Source organism: Protopterus annectens, chromosome 5.part0 (genome assembly GCF_019279795.1).
Source record: "Protopterus annectens isolate FY-2018-M chromosome 5.part0, PAN1.0, whole genome shotgun sequence".
NCBI lineage: Eukaryota > Metazoa > Chordata > Ceratodontiformes > Protopteridae > Protopterus > Protopterus annectens.
The window spans coordinates 1,881,574,539-1,881,592,026 of record NC_056735.1 but is presented as its reverse complement, the minus strand read 5'-3'; positions in this window follow the sequence as shown (position 1 = coordinate 1,881,592,026).

Genomic DNA, 17,488 nt, shown 5'->3' with positions numbered 1-17,488 from the left:
CACATGGGTCACTCACTTAAAGGACCTTAACCTAGTATGTGACATCAACAGAACTTGCTGGAGAGACAGATTTGTCTCACACAGGTTTCCCCACCTTTGGAGGAAGCTTCCTATTCATGTTAAACAAAGCCCGTCATTGGTCGTATTTAAGTGTAATTTGGATGATTGGATGGGTAAACAGAAAGTCACCCTGGGGATTCCACCTATGTTGCTCTTGGACAGGGGCAATAGATGCTGATTTTAGTATCTGCTTGAAGCAGACACCCTTGGGAACATGGGTTGAACTTAGCACGGCTTGTAAGGGTCTTGGGGCCGTTAGCCTAGTAACCTCCTATGATCTATACAAAAGAAAACACACCATGTCAACATATTCACAGTTGCAAGCATTATACATCACTTATATTCTTTTATACAATTATCATCAATACAGCATTACTTAAATTGATCTATTCCTACTTTCTGTTAAACCTCACTCCTCCTCCAAAACATTATTCTGCATGCATTGTTCCCACAATTTCCATTTTTTTCTATTTAATTTACTCCTACCCTTTTCCAAAGATCCTGCATCCATTTTTTTTATCTCTGCTAAATATTCACTATTTCAAGCACAGTTGTTTTATGATTTCCTTTTTCTAGTAATTGTTTTTTGACAGTCACCAGAATTAATCTTAACAATAGCTTGCTATGAAAAGGTAATTCAGATCTTGTATCTCAGCTCAAAAAAACAATTCCTTAGTTACATCCTTTTGCTCACCCAATATTTATGACAGAGTACTCTGTAGGAAATTTCTAAAGTCTCCCAACTCATTACACTCCCAAACTATGTGTTTTCAATTACCTGTTTCTTCCCTATCACATCTCTAACATCTGCCATCTACCTAAGAAAGAATTTTTTTGCAGCCTGCTTGGAGTATAAAAATACCTATGCATGTGCTTCTAGCAAAAATCCTAAATCTTCTAGACTTTGTTGCATATTTGGGAGCCATACGTATATCCTCCCATTGTTTCCTTGTGAATTGATAACTGAATCTCTCTTACCAATGTTTTCTAATATCCTCTGATTGATTATTATAGTTATCATGAAATATTGTATATGCCCTACTAATTATCCCCTTTTTTAACAGCAGCTCCTGTTTTAGATTCAACTAAAAACTGTACCAGAGCAGCTTTTTCACTTAGTATTCCATATCCCTTTTTTCTTTGCCAATATTCAGATATCATTCCCTGATAGGGAAAGCAGTCTGTAGCCTACAGTCCAAGTATCTTCTTGGCCTCTCCACACTTTATTACATTTCCCTCTGCAGTTGTTTTTCCCAATACCATGGTTTCTTTTCCAATTTTCTTAAGTAAATTCCAGCCCAGTATTGCCTATTCTCTGTACCCCTAATTGCAGTCATCTTTATCAGCAGACTCTCCTTCCTCCATTCTCATGTTGACTTAGATCTCGGAATATTTTCTGTTGCTTTATGAATGTACTATTCTGCATTATTCTTATTAAAGGTCTGCCTCCAAAATGTCTCTCTCTCTCTCTCTCTCTCTATGTCTCTCTCTCTCTCACATTATTTATTGAATTCCCCACTGCTTCATCTTCATCCCTTTCCACTTTGAATTATAGCTTTGTGTTTGCATTGTGTATATGAGTCTTAACTGTGTAGCTCTTAATATATTCTTTCCTATCAGGTAATCCTATACTACCTTGTCCTGTTGGAAGAATCAACTTATCCCACTTCAGCCTTGCCCCCTTCCATTCCCGGATAAAATCCTTTAATGCTTTATTAATTACTGCCTACATCTTCTCCTCTGATTGATAAAAATTTGCCTGACCTGTATATAAAACTAAAGGGACTCAAACATTTTCACTACTTGTATCTTCCTATTCCTATCCAAAAACAAGAGCTTCCAATTTCTCATTTTTTTATCTTTTTAGTCTCTTCCCACATACCCTTAGCTGCCATAACAGAATACCTTTTGACCCATACTCATAAATACTTCATTTTATCATGTTCCCTTAAATATGGGTATGACTTAACCAATTCATGTGTGGGTACATAGTTTACAGATATAGCCTTTGTTTTGTCTTCATTAATTTTATATCCTGAAAAGATTTGAAATTATCTCCGAATTTTCTACAACTCTGAGATGTCCTTTTATGGTTTTATCAGGTACAAAATAATACTGTCTGCAAATAAAGCCATTTTTTCTTGATTAGCATACCAATTATATCCTTGGATTTCTGAGTCCCTTATTTTCTTTGCCAATGCTCTAAATATACTGCAAATAACAAAGGGGAAAGAGGACACCCCTGCCTGGTTCCTCTATTCAGACACAGAGAGAAGAAACCTCCCACTTTAACTTATGCCTCTGATCCCCTCATATGTCCTCCTAATTAACCATGTTTTTTATCAGGGAATGCAAATGTTTCCATTGCACTGATCATAAAATCTCAACTTACTTAATGCTTCCTCTGCGTCAAAATCCACCAACAGCAGCAGTATTTTTTATATTCTACTTCCCTCTGGATCATCATTGTTCTATTGATGTTGTCAAGCATTTACCTCCCTTCCATAAAACCACATTGATCCATATCTATCAGTTTTAACTGTTATAGACAGAAACATTTTATAATCATGATTTAAAATGAAAATAGGTCTCTATGAAGCTTGGTCTGACAGATATTTACTGTCTTTAGGTATTGCAACCACCAAAGCTTTCTTCCAAGATGTTAGTGCTTCCCCTCCTTTTACAATGCTGTTAAACAAATCCTTCCAGATGTTATCATATTCTTCCCTCCTAGATTCCCAATATTCCACAAGAACACCATCTATTCCTTGGGACTTTGCTACAGATTGATTATATGTCACGTTTTATTTCATCTGCTCGTATCTAAACTATTAATTGTTGAGTCTCATCTGCCTCTAATCTTGGCATACCTAAGTCTTCCATAAATATTTCCATTTGAACTTTGTCTTGATTTCCACTTGAAAATAAATAAATACTTTGTGAATTAATGTTTGAAATTATAGAGGTGCAATTCACAGTGAAACATGTTTCAACTTCATTCACCAGGAATTCTGTCACTGTAAGGAAATGTGACAGAAAACCTGAAGCTTTGGCTCCAGAAATCTAGTTTTTACATCAGTGTATGTGAAATAGATGTGAAGCCTGGGAAGGTGAAACATATCACACTTCTGCTTATCATTGGGGAAAAAACCTTGAAGGTATTTAGCTTATACTTTCTTGAAGAGGAGATAGATAAAACTGCAACAATAACTAAGAAATTCAGGAGTTATTGCAGACCTAAAAATTGTCATGTTTTCACTTCTTTAAAAGGGGACAAGGTCCTACTGAGGGTTGGAATGCTTTTATTACTGAGCTAAAGTATATTAGAAAGTATTTGAATTTGGTGAAATACATGATTTGTTAATAAAAAAACAGAATAGTTTGTTATAGAAAAACTGGTCAGCCAGGATAATAGTATTAAGAGAAGTATACTTAACCTTATCAGAAACTATGGATGTATGCAGAATAAGTGGAATTTCAAGTACAGAGTTAAAGAAGTTAACAAAAGAAAAACATATGTGTAAGATAAAATGTGATTAGAATAAAAAGGAAGAAAATGAGAAATAAAGACATAATATATTGCAATGGTAATGTTTTTTAAAGGGAGCAACATGAGAATGTATTGCACAATAAAGGAGACAAAACAACTACAAAGTATGAAAGAAAAAAGCTCATGCAACTGAAATTCAAAGCATTATAATGATTGTGGCTACAAATAAGACAGACATCCCTCAGTTACTTTTAGTAAACTGTAACAAAACTGTGGCAGAAACCACTGTTTTGCAAAGATGTGTAAAATAAAAAACAAGTCTGCTGTAAAAAATTTTAATGTTGTGAATATAACTATAAAAATTAGGTATTCATTAGTGGTGTTTACATTAAAGAGTTGCAATACTGAATTCAGAAAATGCACCCAAAGGTATTAAAAAAAAGAATGTAAATTAGACTATAGATAAGAAGTGATGAGAAGTAATAAACAACACACAGAGTTTAAACTACACATGGTTGTAGAGTATAATATTTTGTCTGAAGTTATTTTTTTATAGCAGAAAACACTGAACAGAAAGCTGTGTGTGCATTATTAGCATATTTTCCCAGTTGGAAGAGACACTGGGTCTAAAACGATTGACATGCCATTATAAAAATAAGAAATAAGCAATTTTATTTTATACTATAGTATATAAAGAAGTTAATTCTCCAAATATTTTGTTTTCCTTGTGAAAATTTAAAAATAGTGGAACTAGCTCACATTGTTGAATCAAAAAATGAGAAACATTTCAAATAATGTTCTAATCCATAACAATAATAATGACATTCTGCATGACTATGTTGATTAACTTAAAGGCTTAGGATGTTATCCATGGAAATATGTCATAAAATGCATCCTGATGCTATGTGAGTTATACACACACTCCTAGAAAAGTACCAGTAGCTCTCAGGAGTAGAACTGAGTAGGAACTGAAGTTGATGAAAAACAACTGCCATTAAGAAGCAGTTAGGGCCAACAGAATGGGTGAATCGTATGAATACAGTTTAAAGCTAGATATAGATTTGTACTAATCTGCAAGATTTGAATTAAGTCATTAAAACTGATCATTGTCTACAGGTTACAGGTGGAGAAGCAGTCTCAATAATGTCAGATGCTAGGTACATTTTAGTGCTAGATACAAATCAGGGATTCTTCCAGATAAAGCTAAATGAAGAAAGCTCCAAATTGTGTGCATTTAATAAGTAATTGGAAAAGTACATACGTTTTAGACTTCTGTTTAGTATTTTTCAGCACTAGAAATGTTCAAAGGAGCTGTTGCACAAGTAAAATGATGTATTGGAAGGGGTTATAAACATACCCGATAATCTATTAATATATGGGGTAAGACAAAAATGAGTATAACAAGAGTCTGATGCAGCTACCAACTATGTTAAGACAGTATAATGTCATGTTAAACAAGAGAATATGCCAAGCAGGAACATAATTTCAAGTCAAATGACAGTAAATATAAACTTTGTGTGACTTGCATGAGTTATATTCTAAAATCAGAGGAATTAAAGAGGATATAGAAAAGGTCAGGAAATGTGTTCAAATGCCCAAACAAAAGGCTTGCCTATAGGAGTTGTGTAGCTTTAAATGTTAATGAGATAGCTAAATAAAGTTGCAGGCCATGTGGTACACATTTTTATAGAGAGTTCACTCTGATAAAAGACCTTATGGAGGGTAGTTAGAGACACATGCATCATATCTGCATTATTTGCCTACTGTTCAGACATCACACTCTACTTTCCACTTGCCACTATTCCTGGCTCTCATCCAGTTCACTTGGTTTTCCATCTTTCACTCTGTTAGTCTTCATGTGGGAAAATGGAATGGTTACTGTCAGCCTGCACTTTATCTGGCACATCGCTACAGGGACTGTGAGACAGCCATGTAAGGTCAAGGTACTCTGTTGGTCCAACAGACACTTCTGTGGGCACTTTTGCAGAACCATCTGGCATCCCACCTCTGACAAACTGTGGGTGTGTGTCAGGTGCCAGACTGCACTCCACGCAGCCCAAATGTGTTTCTGGCACTGGGCTCTGCACACACTTCTGGGTCTGTAAATCAGCTGTGTCTGTTCAAAGTACACTGCTTGTCTACTAGGTTCTCCACATGGAAGTCTACCAGTTCATCTACCAGTTCAACTGGCACCCCAACTGGCATTCTGCAGGTCTACCAACAGCACAAATTGTGTGCCAAGTGCCAGCTTTCTCACTATCTAACACAACATTATAAAACAGTTATGTCTAGCCAAGCTCTTCTACTGGTCCACCTGGCACTCACCCTGTACTTTGCAAGTCTACTTTGCATTTTGCTTGTCAGTTTGGCAATTTGTCTGGCACTCTGCTAGTTCAGATGGTACTCCAACTGGCATTCTGCTAGTTTGCATCATACTCCAAATTAGTATGGATTATGTGCCAGGTGCCATCTATCAATCCACCTACTGCAGCACTGCAGATTCTGTAAAACAGGCCTAGTCAAGACACTCTGCAGATTAACTCAACAAACCACCTGGGACTCTGCTGGTTAACTTTGTAATTCTGTATAACACAGATTATGTGCCAAATGCAAGCTGGCATGTCACAGAGGACAGCACTGATGGGTCCGTGGGACAGATACCTATGTCTAGTCAAGGCAGTTTGTTGATCTGCATAGATGGTAGTCCATTCAGCACAATACTGCTGGATCTGTAGACAGATATGGCCATCAAGACATTCCACTGATTTACCTAGATATCTGCTGGTCCACCTGGCACTTTACCCAGCATGTAGTGAAAGTTTTGAAGCATAAGGAGAATAAATCTAAGATGACTTATCTGTTTAGGCTAGCAGAAGCAGAAGTAGAAGCATATCAGTGTCAAGTAGGAATGGGAATCAAACCACAAGTGGATAAAAAACAGGCAGCAACTGAATATGCCAAAAATCAAAAGAAAGAATGTAAGAATATAAGGTGAAGGATGAGAAGGCAGAAATGTGGAAAATACATAAATATAGTTGGAAGTAGAGAAAACTTCTGGAAGAACCTCATGTTTATCAGGAATGAACACAGGAATAGTTAAGGAGAGGTGAATTCAAACCAAGAGATGAAAGGTTAATATTGGCAGCATAAGATATTGGGCTACGTACACATTGGTTTACAAAGTCTATTGAAAATGTGGGAGAAAGAGAAATGTAGGTCTGTAAAACAGAATTGGAAACAGTTGCACACAATATTGCTGGTTGCAACATACTAATGGCAAAAGGACTTTATAGTGAAAGGCATAATAACGTGGTGAGACTGTTGCATTGGTATTGAAGTGGCTGAAAAACACTGGAAACATGAGCCACAAAGCATCACAGAAAATGTTGATGTCTACATCACATGGGATCATCCATTACCAACAGTTCAAAAGATAGATGGTAGAAATCGGATACAGTAGTCCAAGAAAAGAAAACAAAAGTAGCATTGATCATTGAAATCACCACACCCAGTGACAGTGTCCTGCATACAGAGAGACACAAAATCATAAAATAACAGGATTTGCAAGCAGAAACGAGAGCAATGTGGAAGAAAGATACCCATATAGTTCAAATAATAGTAGGAACAACAGGTCCTATAAAAAAGAGTCTACAATCATATTTAGATATGCTACCAATGCATGTAACTCCATACGAATTGCAGAAGGAGTCATTACTGGGCACATTGCGGGTGATGCGAAGAGCACTTTTGGCTGACATCAAAGAGTGAAACAATACTAATTTCATGAACTTTAATCATAATTTGACAGGAATGGGGTCCATTCCCATTATTATGGCATTTGAAACCCAAAGGATTTGTAGAAAATAAAAAAGGGAGAGACCATATATTGCATACATGATAAATTCTAGCACTTTGCTAAGCATAGAACTGCCAAGTCTATGAGACAGCTTTATCCAATCAGTGCAATGTGCATGCCCACCAGGTAGTGTGCAAGTTCACCTGGCACTTTACCCAGCAAGGATTATATACTGGTGCTTGTTAGCAGTCTAACTAGTACAACACTGCTGTGTATCTGATACAGAAATGTCTGGTCAAAGTACACCACTGGGTCTCTTAGCACTCCACCAGACACTCCATCGGACACTCTGATGTTCTTCATGATTCTCCAGCCAGCATAGATTATGCACCAAAGACCAGCTGGCACTCCATCCAACACAACATTACTGGGTCTATGAAACAATTAATATCTGGTCAAGTAAACTTGCTGGCTTACCTGGTACAGATAGTGTGCCAAGAGGCAGCTGACACTCCACCAGCATATTACTTCTGCATCTGTCAGATAGTGGTACATTTTCTAAATGTATATTTGCTGAATTGTCATTATATAAGAATAAATCATTTTTCCCTACTTCAACAGGCAAAAACAGCACTTTTATGACTGCAAACTTGGCATCATCAAATTTTTTGTGCTGATTTCTTAATTTGATAATGTCAAGTTTAGTGTTGGGCTGCACTGAAACCCCTAGGGGCAGATTGACAGTTTTAGATGCAATTTATACCTGAATATCATGTTATTATTCCCTAAAAGAGCTGTTAAGAAGTCTCAAAGGGGAACTAGCATATGATACTTATATACATGTACCAAATGTAGGATTTTACAGACACTTTTGCTGTCATTGTCTGACATGTTTCCTTATACTCACTTTCCATTGGAGGTATATGCTTCTTATTCATGGTAGTGGAATTCAGCACGTCTAGAATATATCCCTACTGAGATTTCATTGCACTGGGAATAAAAAATGTTATATTCTTCTTATGAAGAGGGACAGGAACATTTTTATCCCTGGGTTTATAACACCCCCTCCCCCAATGCAGACTTCTCTGCAGTGAACTACAGTACATGAAGATAATGCTTTGTATGTGTATTTACACCTATAATCATAAACTAATTGTATTGTGTAGCTATGGATCACAACATATTATTATGAGAAAATTTCTAATATATTTGAAATGGTTTGTAAAATATGATCCAGTATTGCTATGTAGCACCAGTAGTCTTATACAGCCATTAAGGTATTTACTTTTTTGTTATTTAGTTCAAAATGAACATGCACATCTGACATTTTTTCAGGCTAACAATGGAGTCTATATTTCAATCATACTATTAACATATTCTTATGAAATCATAACTAAAACTAATATTCTTTTCTCAGAAAAAAAATATTGTCTGACATTTTAAGTATTATTGTAAAATGCATGTATATTATTTATTCTGACAAATGTGGATATTTCAAAATCTGCTGTTATCCCTAATTGCTATTAAGACATGCAAAGTGCAATCTAAAGCTGGACATTCGGGTGTCTTGTCTTTACAAATTTATAAGAATATCCTGATGCATAAAAAGATATTGCCATTTTTGGGTAAGGTCAAATTCAGGCCACAATTATTCTTTTGAAACTGACAAATTATACAATGTGCAAGAAATGCACTTATAAACAAAAGAACAACTTACAGATTTATTTACATTAACAAATATCAAATCTAGCCAAAACGTAATAAATTATAAATTAAATAAAAATTATGACTTTGGGATTTAAAAAATATGTATCTATGAATAAAGTGATATTGTTACTTTTTATATGGTATGATAAAAATGATTTTTTAATTACAATTCAAGATGCGGTTGATCTTTTGCCTTTGATGGTAGGAATACAATCTCCAAATATTTAAGAAGTAATTATCTAAAAATATTGCCTAAAATGTCTGGGTGCCTCAGGGATAGGTATTAGGTCCAGTCCTGCATACCATATTTGTGTCAGATATTACCTGTGGCTATTAATGTAAGAACTGCCTATCTGCTTATGATAACAACATTGAAGCAGTGGTCATGGATGGAAGGCAGGACTCCAGATGAGGTATGTCTACATGGGGAGTACAAATAAGTAAAATATGGACATTAACATGTGTGAGAGCACATACACACACACCCAAAATAAAACAAACAAACAAATAAATAAATAAATGGAAAGTTTATGCAGTCTGAATTTGAAATTCCATGGAGAACATATAAACTAGGAGGAGGTGACATAAGAAAAAAATGAAAGAAAAGAAAAAGGACATAGGATTACATTCTTCTTCTTCTTATTATTATTATCCCAGAGTTGTATCATGTCATAAAATGCAAAAGGACTTTAGTCAAGAATAACATATTGATGGAATCTTTAGTGTCTAGTGGACACTAGAAATGCTAAAGTTAGTCTCCATTTGTACAGAGCAATGTTGAAGCTATGCCTGGCATATAGTGTCCAGTTGTGGTTGCAGAGCAGAAAGAGGGACATTTAGTTTGTAAAGAAAACACAGGGTCCATGTAGCAAAATGATGACAGCAATGTAGGGACCATGCTGTGAAGAAAGACTCAAGCGTTAACACATATACACATGAAAAGAAATGTACAAGGAGGATACAATAGTGACACTGCGTTAACAGTAACAAGAAAGATGGGTAGAGTTGAAGAGAATGACTAGAGGAGGGGGAAGGGGCATAGGGACTACCTGGAAGGGGGATAGTTTATTTATTTATTTATTAAACAGCTGGATAGGTTATTCCAGGCACCTATTTCAACTATGTTCTGAGCACAAAGACAGGAGTTATAATTATTTAGAAAGAGCATTTTGTACATACAATATTATGTGTGTACTGTACTGAGGAGTGAGCAGTGCTACTGAGAGAGAATACATACAAGGCAGAGGGATAATGATATATACAGAACACAGCATCACAGAAAGATAAGACATAAAGTACTGGCAATTCAAATACAATTATAAAAATCAAATATGATTTGGTAGAAATCTTGTTATGGAATATGAGGTACGTAGTATTATTTAAATGCAATTATAAACAGAAAATAATACACAAATTCAGAGGAGAACTTAAATAACACAATCATTATGGAAGAGTTCAAAACACACTCTAGGAAATAATATTTCACACAGACAGGAGTGGAAGCTTACAGCACCAAACACAATGGAAGAGCTAAGTCAGTATAGATGTTTAAAAGTGTTTTGGGCAGAAGGAAAAAAAGATAGAATAAGAATGGGGGAGGACAGCTGTAATACCCAGGTGGTTTTAACAGACCATATGTCTAATGTCTTCCATTACTACACAAAAAAACTATTCAATTAGTTTCAACAATCAGTTAATTGGCATTGTATGTGTTATTTATAAGCTCTGCAAAATGGTAGTACCTTGTCTGAAGAAGGAAAAACACAGTTTGTTTCCGAAAGCGCTAACTCAATAAATTGTTTGTTTCAAGTATTCTGCTAAGCCTTTGGTGCTTTTGATTCTTAGTTTGTGTGTTTGCCTTTTTGTGTAGTTCGTGGACATGGCAAACCAAAGTGCAGCAGATTCACAGGGCTCGCTTTTTACTCAGGAAGAGCCCATTCCAAGTGGAGGATCTATTGGAAATGTAAGATCTGGAGAGGCGAATGCCACCGGCAACCTAACAGCACTATTAGATTTGGTAATGGGGCGTATTGACAGTCTGACGCAGAAAGTAGATGGCTTGGCTGAGGCAGCCAGGCAATGGAGTCCTGTTTTACAGAATCCTTGTGTGCAGCGTCCTAGTGCACAACAACTTCCTGGTTTGAGCCTTTCTGGGAGGTCTCTCCCACTTTCTAATGTGAGCAGTGGAAGCTTGCTTGTTTCTTCCAACAGAAACAATGCTGAAGGCAGTCGAAGGTCTGCGGGTGACTCAAGTGGTAACATCGAGGCACCGCTGACAACACCTTTGAATGAAGGCTCTCATTTTGTTGTGAATACTGACAACCATGTGATTTCAAATGACTTGCCACCAAAGCTAGGAAGCTTTCTAGGTAAAGAAAATGTTTTTGGCAATACTGTTTCAACCAACGCCACTGTGTTTTCAGATAACACGCCCTCTAATCTTTCTAATACTATTAATGCATTTGATTACAAACTTTTTCGCTGCAGAAAGCTGCAGCTAGAAATTTCCTATTTAGAAGAATGCCTTAAGAAAGAAATTATTCCGAAGGGGCTTAGACAATGGCGTTATCCTGTTGGGCTGGTAAACCAGTCTGAATTCCACTTGGAACTTATTGAGCTGTTTAACAAACAAGGTTTTGATTTTATTAAATTAATGGTTAAGCAGTACCAAGTTCAGGTGGCTATTTTTAAAGCTGAATTAGAACAGATGGAGTTTGACATCACATCCAATGTTGACTTTCCTCGCTACAAGTATGAATATATGAGGATTTTCAACAGTATTGAGGCCACTATTATCAAGCTGGCTTCTGCTAAGAAAAAGAAAATTTTAAGAGACACTCAGCAGTATTCTTCTGGGACTGCCTATCCCCCACCCCCACCTGTTTTGGTTAACAATTTTCTGAGTACACACAATGTGGATCAGGACACACCAGGTGAGAATGGGGATCAAGAGCTGGACAGTTTCAATGAGGAAAATGTGCCCAGACGAAGTGAAAGAATCAGGAACAATGCAAATAATTCTAATACCTTCCCTGCTGCTAACACTCGAGCTGCTGTTAACAGGAACCAAAATAGAAACACAGACAATTGTGCTCAGTCTAACCAGCCCTCGATGTCCATGCAACAGGGTTTTCACTTACATCAGGGCAATGGGCAGAACAATCCGAGAGTGTCCAACCAACAAGGATGCACACGCAAACGAAGGAACCAGCACAGGAGGTAGTAGCAGAGGGGTTTTTAGAACACCAAGTGCTGCCTAACTCTGCTGGTGACTTTTTTATTTATAATTATTCTGACTTGACTTTCCCACAAGATATTATTGACTTTTTTGCCTTGGGTTTATCTTTCGTTCCAGATTCAGGGATGAACTTAGTAGATTCCATTGTGGATTTGAAACTTTTTGTACGCAAAATTAACCTTAATGCTGTTTTGGGTCCGTCCCCCTCCCTTGCCAACTTTTTGCGTGTTTCAAGCACCTTTAACCCACCATTGCACCCTAATATTTTGGCTTTTGAGAAAATGTGTGACTTGGATTTTAGGGCTTGTGCTGATTCAGGTTTAAGAACCACGAAACATTGTTATAACATCACTCAAAATGAGTGCAATTTTATTAAATTGCTGATCGATTGCAAAATCAGGATTATGAAACCGGATAAGGGAGGGGGCCTAGTTTGTATGAATCACAGTACATATATGGCATGTATGACCGAATATCTTAAGAATTCGCCTTACCAACAAGTTTGTCTTAATGAGGTTAATGTGGCTTACGCTAAATTTAGGGCTGCTTTAGACGAGCTTTTTATTGAAAAGGCTATTGACTTAGAGTTGTTTGATTTTCTGACTATGCCAGCCCCCAGAATGGCATCCCTATTTGGCATTCCTAAAATCCATAAGCGGATTATTGACCCCCCTTTTAGACCCATTGTTGACGGACGTGGTTCTATTTCTTATGGTTGTGCCAAGTATGTGGATAGCATCCTAAGGCCCCTAGTTGAGAGCGAGCTCCAAATATGCAAGGACTCTTGGAGTTTTTTAACCCATCTTTCGACCATCCCTTTCAAGGAAGATTACAAAATGTTGATAGTAGACGTAAAGGAACTCTACACAGTGATTCCCCAGGATTTGGGGATCGAGTGGATTAGGGATTTTATGTCTGCAAGGAAATGCGACAATAATACCATTTATGTCGTCACCTCCTTGTTAGATTTAGTGTTGAGTAACAACTTTATGTGGCTTGAGGGAGAGATCTTCTTGCAAAAATCAGGGGTGGCGATGGGATCCCCCTGTGGTGGCAGTTTTGCCAACTGCATAATGGCTCATTGGGAGACCACCTTCCCCTTTAAAACGGCTGTGTTTAAAGAAAACATAGCATGGTACACAAGATACCAAGATGATATGTTCATTTTGTGGAAAGGGCCGACTGAAGGTGTTCAAGAATTTATTGAATTGATTTCAGCTTCAACTAATTTTTTGGAGTTTACATTCAATCTACAAAATGAATGTATTAATTTTCTTGACATTAGTCTGCATAAGGATGTGGGTAAAAAAAGATTTAAAAGTACCATCTATAGGAAGCCTACTTATTCCAACTGTTTCCTTCATTTTTCTAGCTGCCACCCCTACCACCAAAAGAGAGCAGTGGTTAAGGGGCAGTTAGTCAGGGCAGCCTGAATGATCTCCGATGAGGAAGATTTCACAGATAAATGTTCTAAGCTTGAACGTATGTTTCTTAAGAGAGGATACCCTCTGAGCCTAGTTTCTGGTATCTCCACCGAGGTCATTACTAAAAGGCAGATTGGCTATTTTACACCCCTTTTAGATACAACTCAAGCTTTGGCTGAGGACTTCTCTCCCGTTCACCAGAGGGTTGTTTCTTTATGTAACGCCAAAGACTGCCACCACATAAGTTTTGTTGTTACTTACAACCTTAACCACTCTTTTATTAGACAAACTCTTTATAAGAACTGGGCCCTCATTATGGAGGACCCCTCCCTATTTAAACTTTTTGGTAATAAACCTAAGATTACCTTTAGAAGGGGGCAGAACTTGAAACAGTTGCTGCAATATTCCAGTAACCCACACCCCAATACTAATAAAGGCATGGTTAAATGCGGGAGGTGTCAACAGTGTAGGTACCTGAACACGAATCACCATTTTGAAATAAGGGAGAGGGTATATAAACCTAATGGTAGATTTTCGTGTGAATCTAAGGGAGTGGTTTATTGTGCCAAGTGCCAGGCCTGTAAAGCTTTCTATATCGGGAAGACCGAAAGAAAGCTTAGGACACACATTTATGAGCATATTTATGCTGTTAACAAAAGGGATACAAACAATGCTTTGGCTAGGCACATCGCAGATTTTCCAGACCACGCTTTTAAGTTCTCTGTGTTAAAACAAATTAATACTGACATTAGAGGAGGGCCTTGGCAGATTAATCTGGAAATTGATGAACTCAAATGGCAAATGTCTACTGCTGCTTACCTACCCCCAGGTTTAAACGAAATAGTCTCTATAAAATGTTTTCTAAAGAAGTTGGCTTTAAACAGATAATAGTTTTGCTGACTTTACATGTGAGCCTTCAGTTTAGTTAAAGTATTAGTGCCATGGAAAATTTGTTTTTAATGGTCTAATAAGTATTTTTTATTGGATTTGTTTAACAACAATTTTATTAAGTGTTTTTTAACATTCATACACAGCATAATTTTTTCTTACATGTTGGTTGAATTGTTAGTTAGGATTCTGTGACTTAAGTGTATTTGCCTAAGGTGTATTCCTTTGGCTTGGTAAAATCTACTGAATTGTATCTGTCACTTTAAAACTATTCAATTAGTTTCAACAATCAGTTAATTGGCATTGTATGTGTTATTTATAAGCTCTGCAAAATGGTAGTACCTTGTCTGAAGAAGGAAAAACACAGTTTGTTTCCGAAAGCGCTAACTCAATAAATTGTTTGTTTCAAGTATTCTGCTAATCCTTTGGTGCTTTTGATTCTTAATGTCTTCCATTAGTACATTCATATGTTCATGTAATAACTATCACTAAAACAAGCCATGTCTTAATAATGCATCACTTTCTGTGCAATAGGTGCAGGGTTTGAATCCACATAAGGGATATTAAACCTGTGTGCTATTTAGGGTTGGGGGCTGGCATAATGATTAAGGTGTTTTTCTCACAGATGCAAAGTATGACATTTGATTTTCACCTTTGGTCACTGTCTGGACATTAGCTAGGCATGTAATAGTCTGCAGACTGATTTCTTTGTATTAAAGATGTTTATCTTCTCTTAATTTTAAGTGTATTTTACAGATATGACAAAAACAAAAAGACAGGAGCTGTGTAATTATGTATATAGAGTTTCAAAATACATATATCCCCTTGGCTTTATAACTTGAATCATGCACACCTTTTAATACCTACTCATATGCACACATTAAAATTAGTTGGTCTGCCCAGAATTTTTTAAAGTAAATATCTACCACTTCAGGAAATACCATCTATGTGCAGCAGTGTTACAAAAGAGAATTAAATTGCAAGCATTGTTCACATGAAATGACCAGCATTTAAGGGATTAAGGAATAGTTAGAGCAACCAGTACTAGTTAACCACATAAAAATATAATTTGCTAAAATAAATCATGGATAATCCAGAAATTATAGTAGCACTGACCATACAGCGTTATCTGTCTCACACAAGGCATCAGTGCTGTGCTGGGTTACCATTATTTGCTGGATTACTACCTACAGTTAATATATTACATTTTTTTATTTATCCTTCATTGAACATGTTAGCCCCACTAGGCTAAGGGTCTCTTTTCAGGAGAGACGTAATATAGTATTTATACTACTATGAGAAATTTGGCCAGGGCATCAGGGAACTTCCCTTATTCTTTTCAATAGATGCCGTGATATCTTATATATGTACAAAAGCTACCACCAGCTCAAGCAGATGGGTTTAATATCTTATCTGAAGGAGAACACACTCAGAAGGCAGAACCCCTTTATATTGCACTGCATTATCAGCAATCCATCTACCTGATGTGAGAATAGGGTTCCCATTCAGAAGCCTGAAACATCATAAGCCTGAAAATCAAAATCCTGAAACCAAAAGCCTGAAAATTCAGAATCCTGAAAACTCAAAATCCTGAAAGCCCAAAATCCTGAAAGACCAAAATCCTGAAACTCAAAATCCTGAAAACACAAATAATGCTAACATGTCACTATAAAGACACTAATATCTACCAACTGACCCTGACCCTAACCCTAACCCTAAGGTCCGTCACTATCGCACACTCACCTGACCCGCCCTAACCCTAACTCACTTAAACCGCCCCTAACCCCAATATTTGTCACTATTGCATACATGCCTAACCTGCGCCCTAACCCTAACTCACTTAAACCGCCCCTAACCCTAACATAAAACCAACCGCACACTCACCTGACCCCAACGCATGGCCTAACACCACAGGGCTAACAATAGCAAAGCCACAATGACATCAGTATGTCTATTTTGTGTTTTCAGGATTTTGAGTTTCAGGATTTTGGTCTTTCAGGATTTTGGGCTTTCAGGATTTTGAGTTTTCAGGATTCTGAATTTTCAGGCTTTTGGTTTCAGGATTTTGATTTTCAGGCTTATGATGTTTCAGGCTTCTGAATGGGAACCGAGAATAGAACCCACAACTTTCTGCACCAAAGGCAAGTGTGCTACCTGTTGTGTGGCTTGCTCATGTCTTCTAAATAATCTACCATAGCCTCAATGCTATTTATCTACTTAAAAATAATAATCTGCTTAAATTAAGCATCTCTAACTGCTGCGCTAGGTGGAGTGAGAGATTCGGTGCTGAGCAGACTACTGCTGCTGTTTGCTGCACACATTCAAACAGTTAATGTAGTATATATTTAAGGAATTATTGACTATACAAAAATTATAATCTGCAAAAAATTAATTAAAGGTCTGATGGAAGCACTGAACACATATAATTATCTGCTACTGGCAGCAAGCATTACTACACCAACTAGCTTGCAAATTGCACCAGCAGGTGGAGTGTTGTGAGTGTTGCGGCACGGTGTGCTTAAACATGTAATATTGGGACTAGTCCTAGGAGACAAGGCATGCTTAGTATAGCTGTGTCCAATATCACGAGTGTGTGTGCGTCTTTCGGCTTTTCCCGGTTAGGGGTCGCCACAGCGGAACTCCGGTCCGCTAATGATTGGCAGTAGAGTTTTACATGCTGGCTTGCCGGGCCTAACGCACAACCTTCAACGGCGAACGCCCATTCACGCATGTCGTCACACAGTAGACGCTTTAACTGAGAATCGAACGGCCAACGTCTAACTGTGAGGCGACAACGCTACCGCAGCACCACCACCGCATAAGGAAAGTAAAATCAGTCTTTTTGCTCATGAAAGCAAAACTGGGATAGTGTTCAGAGATGGAGA